Source organism: Bos grunniens, chromosome 16, assembly GCF_055505025.1.
Source record: "Bos grunniens cultivar Pamir isolate PY7600 chromosome 16, Bosgru_T2T1.0, whole genome shotgun sequence".
Taxonomy (NCBI): Eukaryota; Metazoa; Chordata; class Mammalia; order Artiodactyla; family Bovidae; genus Bos; species Bos grunniens.
In genome coordinates, this window is record NC_141180.1 from 907,848 (window position 1) to 923,953 (window position 16,106).

Genomic DNA, 16,106 nt, shown 5'->3' on the forward strand with positions numbered 1-16,106 from the left:
GGTCAGGCCATGAAGGCCGAGGGCTGCCCAGTGACGTCCGTGTGGGGGTCCGCAGGGACCTTGGCGGGGCCAGCTCCGTTGGAGCCAGGGGGCAGAAAGGCTGGCAGTAGAGGTTTCAAGACACAGCTGGGGAGAGGAGTTAGAAACATGAAAAACAGTCGTTTTTTGCAAACAAGTTTCTCAGCAGAGGGGGGCAGAGAAATGGAATGATAGTTCACAGTAGAGGTGGGGTCAAGACGGGTGCTTCTTGGGACACAGAAGTTGCCCGATGGGGCTGGGGGAGGCAGACGGTGGGGAGCAAGCCCAGAACTGGGCGGAGCAGAGCAGTGGCCTGGCAGGAGCCGGTGCAAGGGGGCGAGGGGGTGGACCCGGGTTGCGGAGCGCGAGGGTGTTCCGGGAGAGGGGGCGGGAGCAGGCCCGGGCCACGGGTGCCCCAGGAGAGGGCCATCCACAGCCGGGATGTGGCCTGCCTGCTGCCGTTCCCCAGTGAAGCAGCAAGCAGACCAGCAGCTGGAGAACAACATGTGGAAGGGGTATGATCGCAGCCCTGGAAGGCGGTGGGGCCCACCCCGGCTCAAGGGGGTGTATTTAAATCGAGACCGGTGAGTGTGGTGGTGTACTTTTCTGCCAGCCCCTCGCAGTGATGGAGTGGCAGTGGCAGGGCAGGAAGGTCAGTTTAAACGAGGCTGTGGTTCTGCCAGAGTGCGGTGCAGGGAGAGGTGGAGGGGGGCGCGAGGGACTCTGAGTGCCGGGCACAGCGGCGCGTTCCGCAGCCGGCGGCAGCTCAGGGCCCATCCTGAGAGCAGGAGCGACGTGGGGGCGGCATCGAAACCGCAGAGGCTGCAGCAGCAGCGGTGTAGGTGGGGGACAAGGACGCTGAAAACCCCTTATAAAGACACTGCGTGGGTCAGGGAGGTTATTGTCACCAGTTAGAAAATATTTAGAATGAGGTTACTTCACACTAGATTCGGGGCGGGGCGGGGGGGTAGCTAAAGAGAAAAAGCTACACCCTTCAGTGCAGACTACGGTTGAAAATGCTTGAAAATAAGAAAGAACGAAAACCAATGAGCCAGGCTTTCAAACTCGAGATGCTGCGAAGGGAACAGAGAATGCCCAAGTGCAGTAGAAAGGGTGAGATAAAGAGACGGGCAGAAATCAACGGACCGGAAACGAAGCAGCCTAGAGGTGATCTGTGAGACCAGAAGCTGATTCCGTGAAGAGACATAAAATACGGTAAACCTCTGACACACGATGGCTTGGGGGCTGGTGGGGACAGTCAGAATGAACAGTACCGGAAGGGAGGGGGACAGAAAAGAGAAAACGGACATTAATCATAAGATGTGTTTTTGAACAGCATTATGACCATAAGCATGAAAATTTGGTTTAAGCAGATACTTTTCTGGGAAAATATACCAAAATTATTCAAGAAGTAATAGGAAAATAGAAAAGCCCCATAACCACCAGAGGAAATCGGGTAATACTCTAACCACCGCCTTCCAAGCCTGGGCCAGAGACGCCAGGCCTGAGCCAATCTGCGGAGGGTTTACCAGGCCTCGGGGGCTCGATCAGAGGGGGTCTGCCCCTACCGCTGTTCAGAGATGGGGAAGGAAACCGGAGTCCACCCAGATGTGGGGTAAGGACCGGCTCTCCTCAGGAGGGCTCCTCCCAGAGGCAGGGAAGGTAGGAGGCTGCTTTGTGGTGAAGCTCCTGCTGTGTCCTCCTTGCTCAGGAGTCTGTGCCCGGCCCCCAGAGGGTACCTCCCCTCACACAGACCAAGGATGCAGATGGAGATGGGGAAATGGGCAGAGACGGGATGCCTGGCAAAGAGCTCCTTTTTCCCCTCCCACTGTGGTGCTGGTGGCTCCTCCAGGCACCCAGTAATGAAAACAGCAGCATAAATCCATGGAGCTCCTAGGACCCCAGACTCTTCTTCTGAGTGTGTGCTGGCCTCCTCTCAGTGGGAAGACCTGTTTAGGAAGTCCGTTGCATGGGCACTCAGTGGTGTTCAGTGGATTGATGGGAGAAAATCAAATTGATGGTTAAAAGTAGAAAATACTTTATTTGGCCCTATATTCATAAGTACACCTGAAACTTGTTGTTGTGTTCCAGATTCTTGGTTACAAAAGGAGGAACGGAAATCTGAACTATTTATAGTTAATGATTGTTAATAACTTGACTCATTGCCTCCTTCCCTAGATCTGAACTAAAATATTGTATATTATGGTGTCTCAGAAGTTTATACACTAAGCTGTCCCCCAAAATCGATTTGCAAGAAGAGCAGCAGGAGGATTTTTAAAAGACTAAATACTGGCTGCCAGACTCTGAGCAGACCTCCCTGGGGCCGGGAGAGCCTGTTGAAAGTCTCCCTCACCTTCCTGAACCAACAGCCTGCCCTCAACCCCATCCCCGCCGCTCTTCTGAAGAGGCCGCAGTTCAGGATGAGTGGGTTTCAGGGTGGGATCTTCAGAGAAGTCTAGACCTCACATTTCTGGCTAAATTTCTACAGTGTCTATTTGTTAACTTAAACGTTTCATCCCAGGGCTCAGCTGTGATCCTCAAAAGTGCAGACAGAGGCCCTTTTCTGACCCCTTGGCCAGAAGCTCCAGAATTGTATGCGGCAGCCCCGGGTCTGCTTTTGTGACCAATTCCAAGAGGTTATGCTTTATCGCTCAGTCGTGTCCAACTCTGCAACCCCATGGACTGCAGCACGCCAGGCTCCCCTTTCCTTCACTGTCTCCTGGAGTTTACCCAAACTCATGTTCACTGAGTCAGTGATGCCATCCAACCATCTCATCCTCTGTCGTCATCTCCTCCTGCCTTCAATCTTTCCAAGCATCAGGGTCTTTTATAATGAGTCGGCTCTTTGCTTCACGTGACCAAAGTATTGGAGCTTCAGCATCAGTCCTTCCAATGAATATTCAGAACTGATTTCCTTTAAGATGGATTGGTTGGATCTCCCTGCAGTCCTGCTGCTAAGTTGCTTCAGTCGTGTCCGACTGTGTGCGACCCCGTAGACGGCAGCCCATCAGGCTCCACCGTCCTGGGGATTCTCCAGGCAAGAACACTGGAGCGAGTTGCCATTTCCTTCTCCAGTGCATGAAAGTGAAAAGTGAAAGTGAAGTCGCTGAATCGTGTCCGACTCTTCGCGACCCCATGGACTGGAGCCCACTAGGTTCCTCCGTCCATGGGATTTTCCAGGCAAGAGTACTGGAGTGGGGTGCCATCGCCTTCTCCGCCTTGCAGTCCTAGGGACTCTTAAAAGTCTTCTCCAACACCACAGTGCAAAAGCATCAATTTTTCGACGCTCAGCTTTCTTTATAGTCCAACTCTCACATCCATAGATGACTACTAAGCTTTGACTAGATGGATCTTTGTTGGCAAAGTGGTGTCTCTGCTTTTTAACATGCTGTCTAGGTTGGTCATAACTTTTCTTCCAAGGAGTAAGTGTCTTTTAATTTCATGGCTGCAGTCATTGTCCACAATGATTTTGGAACCAAGAAAATAAAATCTGCCGCTGTTTCCATTGTCTCCCCATCTATTTCCCATGAAGTGATGGGACTGGATGCCATGATCTTAGCTTTTTGAATGTTGAGTTTTAAGCCACCTTTTTCACTTGTCTTTCCTCAAGAGGCTCTTTAGTTCTTCGCTTTCTGCCATAAGGGTGGTGTCATCTGCATAGCTGAGGTTATTGATATTTCTCCCGGCAATCTTGATTCCAGCTTGTGCTTCCTCCAGCCCAGCGTTTCTCACGATGTACCCTGCATAGAAGTTAAATAAGCAGAGTTGACAATACAGAGCCTTGACGTACTCCTTTACCTCTAAACCAGTCCCTTATTCCATGTCCAGTTGTAACCGTTGCTTCCTGACCTGCACAGGTTATATGTCCCATGATAAAATACACCCCCTTTGGGTTTGCTGTCTGATTATGAGACTGTTTTTAGCTGTCGTTTGTGTTTGGCATGCAGTTCTGTGGGTATATCCACTCCATTTCTGGGTACATACATTTGTGTTTGTATATTCTACCCTTGGGATTTAAAAAAATTAGTTTGACGTGAACCAAAGAGTAAGTGGCACGCAGATATATAGAAATGTATATGGGCTCCCCTTCTGACTCAGCGGTAAAGAATCTGCCTGCAGTGCAGGGAGTGAGGCTTCAGTCCCTGGATCAGAAAGATCCCCTGGAGGAGGAAATGGCAGTCCGCTCCAGTATTCCTGCCCAGAGAATCCCACGGACAGAGGGGCCTGGTGGGCTGCAGTCTCTGTCTCTGAGCACTTAGATCTGTTCTGGGTAAACACGAGGCCCCTGCTGCAGGCTGGTCTGTGTGGAATGGCAGGTCCAGCCGACACAGGAGTTGTGTCATAGTACGCCGTGTTTGCCGCCTGCTCGCACAGGCTGAATTTGGAGGCAGCTGCCATCTGCGCTTCTCGGGGGGTGAGCACAGTCCAGAGTTGTCCGTTCACGGGGGAGTGTGGGAAGCATGTTCCTCATTGAGGAAGGAGGCGCTGGGACTCCGTATGTTCCTTCTCGAGACGGCGGCTCGGGCTGACGGCGCGCAGGCGGCCTGGCCTCAGCGCACACGCTCTTCCTGAGGGGCGGCTGTGTCAGCCGTGCTGTCGCTTCGGGGCGCGTTTTACCAAACGTCGTCACTCCTAAACCGTGCACTCAGTTTCCTTTGTGTAAGACGTAAGGGGAGACATTAGAAATGACTCACGTGGCTCATCGATTCTGAACCAAAAAGCCCACTGAGGGAGGCTGGGAGAGCCCTTGGGGAGCAGGTGGGCAGGACACACAGCTTCCCTGCTGTGTGCGGACGCCTGCGGGCACACGTGCCGTCAGACGCAGGGGGCACGCAGGGGCCTGCGTCTGGTCCCACGTTGTCGGAGGTTCTGCTGAGCTGACAGCCTAGGACTCTGGTTCAGTTATAACAGAGAACCTCCTAACATTGCTGAACTTTTTTCCTTTGTCTCCCTGGAAGAAATGAAGCACAAACCCAACATTCTCTCCCGCCTGCCTGTGTGGAAATACATGGTGTAGCGCTCTCTGGAGGGCGCCTTTCCTGGGCGCTTCGGTGACTAGGCTGAGAGAGGAAAGGCCAGACCCTCAGGTGGAGACCGAGAGGGCCACTCTTGCCACGCTGTTGCTCCATGCCGCTCGTCTGACTGAGCAGCCGCCCCCATGGGAACGTGTGTGCCCAGGTCAGAAGGTCACGCTTCGTGACGGGGCCGCGTGGAGAGACACGGGGTGCTTTCGTCTCTGGCCGCCCGATGCAGCAGTGGTCCTGCAACACGGCGCTCCCTGGAAACCAGACGGGCTCCACCCAAAGGCGCGGCGCTGGGGCCATCGGGGCGGGAAGGACACCGGACGTCCTCGGGGCCAACGCCTCGTCAGTGAGGAGGGAGACAGCAAGTGCTTGTTGCCAGCTTGAAGAAAAAGTCAAGCATATAAAAGGACCAGTGGATAAAGAAAGAGCTGAGATTTACCTTTCTGGAGAATTCATCTCTCTCCCTGCACGCCTGCCGCTTCCTGTGAGCGTCTCGGACGGCCAGCATCTACACGAACCGCTGGAGCTGTCCGCCCTTCCCCGACGCCTGGAGACGCTTTGCTGAAGTCAGGGCTCCCCACCGGGCCCTGTGCCTCGCTCCTCTCCCACTGGCTGCACATCTCCTGCCACGTCGTCAGCCCGCTAGGGCTTGTCTCCCCGTCTGTAGGGTGGTCGTCCTTTTCCGTGTGGGGGAGAGGGCCGGGCGAGATGATGGGTGTTAGAGACACTGAGACACGGAGGGCTTGACGGTCATCGGTGCTGCTGAGACGCAGACGAGAGATGCACAGGGACAGCAGGGAGCAGCTGCCCGCAAGGAGCGGGTTGCCGCACCGGGGGCGGTGCCGGCCCTCGGGGTCTCTCAGATCAGACAGCGCCTGACCTCCCCAGCTTGTCGCGCTGTGGGAATATCTCCTCGGTGTCTCTCTTCTAAGTGGGACACGTGCCCCCAAAGGCGGGAGTAGCCATGTGAGTAGGGTTCAGAAGGTCAGACTTACGGGTCTGAGCCCCAAGATCCCTGCCTTTTGGGTGCATGTAACTGGCTCGTGGTAGAACTGGTCAGTCCTCCTAGGGGGGTTTAGATTGGGAATGGATCAGGGCCCCTGTATAGACGTTTCAGCCTGTATTCTTCAGAGCAGGCCCAGTTCCCTTGATTCAGCTTCAGAAGTTGCTCAGAAGGGTGGGGAAGATACCCGGGCGTTGGAGGGAAGGGGGCTTGCTGGGGGCGAGTGGGGCAGGAGGCGGGATGCTGAGTGCCTCGTTACTTCGGGGATGGAGCCGCTGGCTGAGAAAGCGCTTGGCCTGGAAGTGCTGGCTACCGTGGCGATGGCGATGGCTCAGAGCGCAAGAGATTAAACTTGAGATGTTTTAAGGCCAAACGCAGAGCCCTTCCACACCAAGCAGAGAAATTCCTCTGCTTAACTCTGGACTCCCCGCAGCCTCTGTCCTCTGCTTGCTCCTCCTGGCTCTGTCCGCCCCTCGTGATCCTCCAGTGATGGCATTTTGTAAAACCCTGCCGAGCTGTGTTCTCAGAGGCTCCACCGCCAGGGTCTCGTGTGCGGAGAGCTTCCTCCACTGTGGCCGGAGTTTCAACTTGCGGCTTCCTCACGGGGCGGCAGGAGTGACGTGTGGTTACACTTGGACATGAAAGGCCTCCGTGTGCCTGTCTGGGCTTTGTCGTTCACGGGCCCAGATGTAGAAGAGTCCCCGCTCCCCCCGGCTTAGCCCCCAGGGGCCCCTGCGTTCCCAGGAGCCGCGGGCTTTCTCCTCCTCCTGCAAGTGCCAACCCGAGTGAGTTCCGAGTGGAAAGTGCATCTCTGCCCTTGGCCCTCGCCCAGCATTCCTCGCTGAGCGAATAGGATTTGGAATGTCAGAGTGGAGGGCGGGAGTGTGTGGGGCCGCGTGTTTATATGTAAGAGCAGCCTCCTCGGACTTCCCCAGACCGCTTCCTTCTCCTGAGCCCTGGCTGCCTTATTTACGTTTGGCGTCTGTATGTTTAAGTCCTTTAAGCTGCGTTTGTCGCGGCCAGCGGTCACAGGGCCCAGTGCAGCCCCGGCGCCTGGCTCCGGGAGGCGGCATGGTGTCCAGGGGGCTGGTGCGTCCTCCCCGCAGATGAATACAGGGCGGCTGTTTGCAGGCTCGTCCTCCCGGGCGTGACCTGTGCTCCCGGAGCCTGGACCTCATTCTGCGGGTGCGGGCCTCCGTGAGAAGCTCCTCAGGGAAAAGCAGGCTGGGCTGGACTGGACGCGCTCAGACCCCGCGTGGACTCACCGACGGGGCCTCCCCCGTGACCCGCTCAGCTCTGAGGCGCGATCGGAGGCATTCGGTGGCCCTGCCCCTCCCTGCACCCCCCTGGGGCCATGTCCTCCCTGCACGGCCGGGGCAAGGACCTCGCTCGGAGCAGGACGGCCCAGTCGGACTCACCCCCGGCCTCGCCCTCCCCGACGGCCAAGACTCTCCGAGTAAGCAGACCCCTTCCATCCATGCTCTGTCGGGGTGGGGCTGTGGGCTGAGCCCTGGGGTCTGTGGGGTCAGGGCCAGGCTGAGGTCTGTGGGGTCGGGGCCGGGCTATGACGCCCTGGGGTATGTTGGAGTCGGGTTGGGCCCTGGGGTGTGTTGGGGTCAGGCTGTGCCATGGGGTCAGGTTGCCCCTGGGCTATGTCAGAGCCAGGCTGGGCCCTGGGGTCTGGGCTTGGGGGTGGGCTGTGTGCTGGGCCCTGGGGTGTGTTGGGGTCGGGCTGTGCCATGGGGTCAGATTGCCCCTGGGCTGTGTCGGAGCCAGGCTGTGCCATGGGATCTGGGCTCAGGTGTAGGCTGTGGGCTGGGCCCTGGGGTCTGTGGGGCCAGGCTGGCCCTGGGGTCTGGGCTCGGAGATAGGCTGTGGGCTGACCCCTGGGGTCTGTGGGGTTGGGGCCAGGCTCTGTACTGGCCCTGGGTGTGTTAGGGTCGGGCTGTGCCATGGGGTCAAGCTGGGCCCTGGGGTCTGCTGGAGTCGGGCTGGGCCCTGGCGTCTGGGCTCGGGGGTAGGCTGTGGGCTGGGTTCTAGGGTCTGTGGAGCTGGGCTGGGCTGAGGTCTGGGGTCTGTGGGGTCAGGCTGGGCCTTGGGGTCAGCCTGGCCCTGGGGTCTGGGCTCGGGGGTAGGCTGTGGACTGGGCCCTGGGGCCTGTGGGGCCGGGCTGGCCCTGGGGTCAGGCTGAGCAGAGGTGCTGCGGGGCGGCCTTGGAAAGCTCAGGTGGAGCTCCTCGCCAACGGCAGAGTGGAGGCCAACTGTGCTCAGCGGCCCCTCCCTGTGACGTTCGGGTCGGCGCTGTGTCCCCAGGGCCGCGGAAGCATGTGCGGTGACCTCAGGCAAGCGCAGGCTCTGTGTGTGTGCGCGGGGTACCTCTGAGTGACGGACAGCAGAGGGCAGACTTTCCGGACACGGGGTCCCAGTCCTCGGTGGCCATCAGGAAATTCTGTGCTGGAGAAGCCGAAGGCGCCCCTGCTGGCTGTGATGGCCCCGGCAGCTCCCGCTTCAGGGCGCGTGTCTGCATGTGGCAGCAAGCGCCCTGCTCAGGGGGCGGTCGGGGGTTGGGACGGCTCCTCCTGGGGGGTGGCCACGGCTCTCCTATTTGGAGGGGAACCCTGAAGGAGTCTTGTGTGTCTTCTGAGCAATTCTGTATGTGCTTTCAGTGAATTTCTCATGGTGTGAATGACTGCACGGCCTCTCCTGTGTGTGTCCTGGGAGTGTGGGGGCCTCTTTGCACATGGCCTGGCCGCTGTCGTCCCTGAGGAGCTGGGGAGCCCGCGCCCCGCAGCTGCCAGGCAGGGCCCACAGGTGGGGTCAGCTGGGCCATCCTGTGGTGAAAGGAGCCCCGGTCAGCATCGCTCAGCCCTGGGGCCGCCCCCAGAGCAGTGCCTCCCGGCAGCACCCTGCTCGCGTCTCTAGGGACGCCCCTTTCCCATGCCGGGGAGCCCGTGTCCTCTCTACACGGGCTGCAGCTTACTTCCTGTCTCAGTCCCCAGTGGCCACCTGTCTCCCAACTTTTGGGCAAAGGCCACGGTGGAGAGAGTCGAGGCTCTGGGATAGAGGGGCCAAAACCCGGCCTGGGTGCAGCTTCTCGGGTCAGGGAGCGGCCGGGCTCCCACTGCCGGCTGCAGCCCCAGGGACCCGGGCAGCCTGGGCCTGCGCTGTGGAAAGCCCTCCCGCTCCGCTCAGGTGTCAGACACGCAGACTAACCGGGGGCTGTCGTCACTCGGGACGGGCGGGGAACCCTGGTTTCATCTCCCAGCAGGCCTTGGCTCGTGTCCTGTGGGGTCCGCGCCAGCGTCTCCCCTGCCTCCTAATGCTGCTTCCGGGCGCGTGTGCAGCACAGATGCCCCGAGGACAGGCTAGGCCGCGGTTCCAAGCCCCGGGGGCCTGCTGAGGGTGCTGCCATCCCCTCATCCTCCCCAGAGAGTGTGGAACCCGGCCCAGCCCCTTGTCAGCAAGCACGCGGCAAATACTCATGAGGGTTGAGGACCCACAGCTCCCAAACAGCCGTTACGAGCTTGAGTGGCCCTGGGATGTGGTGGTGCCACAGGAGACTGAGATTGCGGGCCCCTGGAGCCAGGCCCCCAGGGCCCCTGAGCCCCCTCCGGGGCAGAATCGCTGGCCTGCCGGCAGAGGACCTGGGGCACCCTGCTGCGAACGGCTGTCCTGCTGGAGGCCACACGCCACCGGAGCCAGTTCTGCAGGCCCGAGGCTCGAAGCCCCCACTAAGGAAAATTGTGTCATCCAAAGGGCTAAACAGCAAATGCTTCCATTTTCCTTTCCTGTAAGGAAAACCTCTCAGAGGAATTGTGAGGTTGCGGCTGTTCTCATGGGGGAGTTCAGGGCATGTTGCTCTTCAGTGCTCAGGAAGCCTGTAAACTGCAGCTCGAACGGGTTATTTCTGACTCTAGAAAACAAACGACAGGGTGAGTTTTCAGGAGTTGGAAAGTGAAACTGTGTTATCATGCCTCTGAACTCCCAGCAGCGTCTGGCACTTTTAATATTATGTAATTCAGCGTCTCTGTACTTGGTAAAACGACGACCTTTTCAAGATAATGTAGTAAGCTAATGTTTGCCTGGAGATTGTGCAACTAACATCCTGCTTAATGTTCACTTACGTGCAAAAGGTATGTCCTCCCCAACCAGGGTCTCGTTTACTTTCTCTAGTTTGTCGTTTTAAAATGATAAAGTTTTCATTCTCTGAGCCCCTGATTATACTCCTACGCACGGCTTTAAATCCAGCCCCATGAGGAGGGCGCCCGCCACCCGCCCATGGCTTTAAATCCAGCCCCATGAGGAGGGTGCCGCCACCCGCCCTCCTGACCCACAATGCTGGTCCCCGCTGCCCCTCTCACAGCAGACTCGCACTAGTTCAGCGTCTCTGTCTGAAAACTGAGGGGTGGTCCCCGAGTGACAGGCCTGCCGTCTCTGACCTCTTGCTCAGGGAAAGCCAGACAGCTTCCAGAATCCCGCGTGAGTCTCCCCCCGCGTTGACTGACGAGCACTTGAAGGTCGGCCTCTCTTCACGCCCTGAGCAGCTCCGCCAGGTGCCTGGCTCGTGCACGCACTGTGGTTCAGGCGCTCCGACTCTTCGCGACCCCATGAGGGGAGCACGCCAGGCTTCCCTGTCCTTCACCAACTCCCGGAGTTTGCTCAAACTCATGTCCATTGAATCAGTGATGCCATACAAACTGCCTTTTGATGTAATTTTCCAATATACAAAAATAATCCCGAGCTACTAGTATCGTAGATGCCTCCAGCTCTTTTTTGCTCTGTAACCACTGTGACTGTTTATCGGGTTTCAAGTCTACAAATTCTCTTAAAAACTAGTCAGTTTACATGGTTTAGCATTTTTAAATCATCTTGAAAGTAAGAGCCAGGTAACCTCTGGTCAATATTCTCAAAATATCATTTGCTAATTTACCAAAACATCCCTCAGTACAGGGCATACCAGAGATAACAATGCCCGAGAAGGTCTCACGTCTGCAGATAACAGTGCCCGAGAAGGTCTCACGTCTGCAGATAACAGTGCCCGAGAAGGTCTCACGTCTGCAGATAACAGTGCCCGAGAAGGTCTCATGTCTGCAGATAACAGTGCCCGAGAAGGTCTCACGTCTGCAGATAACAGTGCCCGAGAAAGTCTCATGTCTGCAGTGCTTGGTTGACATTGTTCTACCAAATAGTCTTGGCGTAAGTGGGACATCAGCTGCGCCCTGGGAGTCTTTTAATTAGACAGATTTTCTTTGAATTGGTTGGTATTTATGATAATAGGATTTGACCTGCATCTATAAACCAAGATCAGTAGTATTTTCCCCATGTAACCTGGCTTGTTATTCCTTCAGGACTTATATCTCAACAGAAAATACACAGATTTTACATAATATTTTTCACCCTAGCTATTAATGTGAATAAAGGGAACATTTTACCAGCTAAAATTGTAACCAGCTCTACAAACTAACAAGGGTACGTTTGGTGTTGGGTCCTGTGGCAGTAGGGAGTGCTCACCCACCCCATGAGGCATCTGCCTCCCAGACAGAGGGGAGCGACCACCCCACAAAGCACCTGTCTCCCTGCCTGCCCCACCCTTTGCTGTGCCCGGTGTCTCCAGCTCCCCCCAGCCCCCACTGAGCCCAGTGTCTCCAGCCCTGCCCCCCACCCCACCAGCTCCTATGGCAGACAGTGAGCAGCCCCATAGGTGTCACTTTCTCCTGCTGCCACCATCCTGACCCGGCACTTACGGTCTGGGATGCAGTCTTGACTCCATTTTAGAACCTGTTGTCCCAGGATGAGAAGCGTTGTCTGGGTGAATAATACAGACCAGGGGCGCGGGTGGCTGGCTGTTGCTTTCTTTCTAATCAGAACCACCGGTGTGCTGGGTTTGGTTTGGTCTTTTAAATCCACGGAGTAGAAGCTCGTCAGCAGTGATTCTTCAGCAGGAAGCGCCTCACGAGAACGGGAGGGCCTGTCGGCCTGGAAGCAGGTCCCACCGCCGTCGCAGCAGCGCCCCGAGTCGCGAGTCGACTGGGCTGGGTCAGCCACAGAGGAGAGGCTTGCAGACCAGAGGCTGGTTCTGGGACTCTCGGCACTGTGGTGGATCTTCCCTGGGGACCGTTCCACGCGCAACGGGCCGATTCTAGACCCGGGAGTGAGACGGAAGGACTCCCTGCCCGGAGGCCTGCCGGCTCACAGGGGAGATGAGGAGAAACACAGGGGTCACTGCGGGGCAGAGGGAGCCTTGTGGTCAAGGTGAGGGCGCGGGTGCGGTGCTGTGCGCAGGAGGCCCGTTGGGCGGTAGGCGCATCTGCCTGGAAGGCGGGCGGGGGGTGGGGGGGCCAGCGTGACCCGCAGGCCGCGGTATGGGCAGCTCCGGAGAAGATGGCAGACACAGCCCTGCGGCGACGTGTCCGGTGAGAGGTGCTTTGGGAGGCTCAGGGGTGATGGGAAGTGGTTGGTCTAAAGCTCAGGAGAAAATCACGGGCAGAGAGTGCTTAGATGTGTGACCTAAACCATGGGGAGCAGCTGGGAGCACAGCCCGGGGAGGAGCCGCAGCGGCCAGGGCTCCACCCGGGCTGCCCCTGCAGGGAGCTAGGGCCCGCATCAGGCTGTTACGGTGACGAGCGTCCATCCCAGAGAACCCGGGAGCGGAGGGTCGTGGAGGGGGTGGGGTTGAGAGGCTGGGGCTCCAGTCTGCCTTCCACGGCCCATGTCTCCTGTTTGAGACAGTTCCAGGGCCCAGCGTGGCTCTCGCTGTCTCTCGGCCTCATCCCCCACGGGCGGGCCGACGGTTACAGTCAGGAGACGGGAGAGGCTCGAGCCGGCCTTTCGTTCCTCTGGTTCCTGGTCCTGAGTGTGTGTCCTGCAGGGGCCAGCGCAGTCCCAGCCCGGAGCCCCACCGCCTTCTTGGACCGCAGAGCAGGCGTCTTCCCCGGGAGGCCTGGCCTTGACTGCTGCCCGCTTCCCAGTGACAGCAGCGTCTTCGTGTCAGTGCGTCGGCCTCGAGTGGTTGGTTATCAGAGAGAGAGTGTAGCTGTTCAGTCAAATAATAACCCGAAGTGCCATGGGTTAGAGAGGGCAAGTAGGGATTAGCCTGGATAATCAAAATCTACAAATAATCAAAACCCTGGCTTGAGGGCAGGGGTGTGCTTGAGCTTACTCCTCTGGCGGCCGCAGCCCCGCAGCCCGAGGGGCCGAGTGAGAGGGCAGCAGGGGCGGATGCTGACGGAGCTCCTCCGGTGCCTGCGCCATTGCCGGTTCGCTCCATCCGCACGCCGTGCAGACCCAGGACCCGTGCGCATGCGTGTTCCGTGCGGGCCGGGCGCCCCTGACTAGAACCACGAGAACCAGCTCGTGTCCTTGGTCCTTGTCACCTGGCCCGTGAAGGACGCCTGGAGAGGATGCTGTGTCCGTGGGTTCAGGACAGTTTGCGAACGGTGTTTAAGTGCAGAGGGCTTGCCCCGGGTTCTTCGGGGAAACTTTGGTACGTTCGTGTATTTCCTTCTATCAGTACACTTTGTGAGCTCCCAAAAGATCTGTGGGGCTTTCCTGGTGGCTCAGACGGTAAAGAACTTGCCTGCAATGCAGGAGACCTGTGTTCCATCCCTGCGTCGGGAAGATCCCCTGGAGAAGAGCATGGCAACCCACTCCAGTGGTCTTGCCTGGAGAATCCTCACGGCCAGAGGCGCCTGGAGGGCTACGATCATGGGGTCACAGAGTCAGACACGACTGAGCGACTACGCACAGCACGAGAGATGTGGGAATTCTGGGGAACTGGGAGTGTCCACAAGGGGACGGTGCCGGCTGGATGGAGTGGAGACTGGGCCCGCGTGACCAGAGGGCAGCCGGGCTGCACCTCTGCCAGCGGGGACACAGAGCTTGTGCAGCGACAGCTGGTCACCTCGTTTCCACCAGCCTCCCATGCGATTCGTCACGATCTGGCAGTGAGAGTTTTCAGAAATGTCTCCAGGAACTGAACGTGAGTCCTGTGTTTCTGGACTCCCTTGGTTTACTTTGCATATGCAGTAAGTACTTGGTAAAGACAAATGCGGTAAAACGCGATGAAGTCAGGTGTGATTGAATACTTTTAAAAGCTGGATTTTGCCTTCAAGTGTTGCCTCCACATCACTGCCCAGAGGACACCCACCGCCCGCGTGTCATGCTCCCGGCGTCGTTCTGACTCAGGCTGTGAGCTGCCAGCCGGCCGCCGCTGCAGGACCTTGCACTGTGGACGCTTCCTGCCCTGGGGTGCGGGGTGAGCTTGGCCGAGCCTCTGACCATGGGGCTTTCCATAACATCCTGAGCTGGTGTCCCGGCCTGGGCTGGGGCCTGCGACTGTGCTCACGTGTTTCTCCCTGGACTGTGTGGTGGGCACGCAGCCCTCGGCAAGGTGGGCCTGACCCAGCCACCAGCCCTGAGCACAGAGCGTCCCGGGCTGATGGCGGGGGAGCAGAGGAGTGTGAGGCGGCCGCATCCCTGTCGGAGGCAGGGGCTGCGGTACCAGCCCAGGGGCACAGCCGGGCTCGGCCAGGAGCCTGAACAGGGGCACAGCAGGGCAGGACCTGGCCCACACGGATGGCAGCTGTGCGAGAGAAGACGGTCCAGCGGAGACCTGGTGACACCCATCCCCAGCTTTGGGAAGCGCCTGACCCCACCGCTCTCTGCAGAGGGACAGTTTCCCTCCCCACCCCCGCGTGTAGTCCCGGATGCTGGGACAGCCCGGACTCAGGAAGGCCCTGTTCAGAGCTAAAGCCCCCGGGCCGTCGGTTCAGGCTTCCCAGACCCCAAGGCCATGTCTGCATGTGGGGAAGGGCTCTCAGAGGCTCGGTGTCGTGTGGACGTTCTCAGATGTGGCCAGGTGTGAGGCGGGCCCTCGTCTGGGCGCGAGGCAGTCGCTGGCTTGGCGCCCGCTGCATCCTCTGCAGGGAGCGCGGAAACAGGCTTTCCCACGGCTCTGGGGTCAGCCCGCTGGTCTCGGCCTGGGCACGTGACGCGGTTCGTCCCTCTCCCTTGGGCCTGGCCTCCAGAGCCACGATTTTATTTTAAACTTGGTCAGAGGAGTTTGGTTTTAATTATCCACCTTCCTGAACTCCCAGTAACTCCAAGCTAAAAGCTTTTGTGGGGATTTTTCTAAGCCAGCCGCTGGTGTTTCAAGAGCCTCTACATTTCACAAATGAAAACCAGCCTGGCCCCGTCCTGTTTCAGGACAGCCTTGTGAGTCCATGGCGCCCGCGGCCCTGCTCTCTTATTAGAAACAGGCCCCGGCCAGTGAGGTCGTTAGGGAGGGTTTGCGAGTTGGCGGGGGGGGGGAGCCAGCTTCTTGGTTTGGGAGCGCTTCTGAGCTGTGGTCTGTCTGGGTCCTCCTCCTTCCTACTTTCCATTTTCTGCGTGCCTGCTGCTTTCTGAGCAGATTGCCGTCTCTGCTGCTGAGGCCCCAAGTTGGGCCATAAAGGCTGCAAGAGCAACTGAGTAGTTTCCCTCCACCCAGACTCAGCACACAGTCCCATCTCGCGGCCGACAGCGCTGGTCTTCAGTGCCAGCAGAGCAGCGACGTCTCTAACCGGGAGTCCTTCCTGAGACGTGCTGACTCAAGCACGGGCCGCCAGACACCTGTGCTCACCTATGGCTCTGGAGGGCGGGGGACTCGGGCTGTGTCCAGAGCACGGGCACAAGGACGCCCGGCCTGTCCTCCGAGGGCGCGGCCTAGCTGGGCCTGGGCCCTTGCTGCCCCTGGGGCGGCTCTGGCTCCTCCCCGGGGGCCCTGGGCCCTTCCCCAACTCTCGTGATGTCCTTGACAGGCTAGCCGCCCACTCTCCCAGCCCGCTCCGAGCGCTCCCTGCAGGGACAGGCCCACACTTCCGAATGAGGTGCAGTGACAGGGAGCTGGGCTGAGTGAGTGGCAGCTCCTTTGATCGAGAAACCCAGATTTCTCTCTCTCTAAACATAGCTGGTGTTTTTCCATTAGACGCCAGATTATCTAGGGCATTAAGAAGCCAGGCACAACAGTAGTTTCTGGAATACGATCTCAGCACCAGCACCGTGCCGTCCGAGTCCGGGCTGCA

At 58.4% G+C, this 16,106-nt stretch overlaps 1 protein-coding gene and 1 long non-coding RNA gene across 7 annotated transcripts in view; both read left to right on the forward strand.

The window, feature by feature from the left end:
* PPP1R12B (protein phosphatase 1 regulatory subunit 12B) overlaps positions 1–16,106 on the forward strand; it is a 167,377-nt gene that overhangs the window by 130,552 nt on the left and 20,719 nt on the right. The window lies entirely within an intron of this gene.
* LOC147355994 (uncharacterized) lies at positions 398–3,521 on the forward strand. Its single transcript, XR_015142920.1, has 2 exons — positions 398–602; positions 2,540–3,521. It is a non-coding gene; the product is annotated as an uncharacterized LOC147355994 (long non-coding RNA).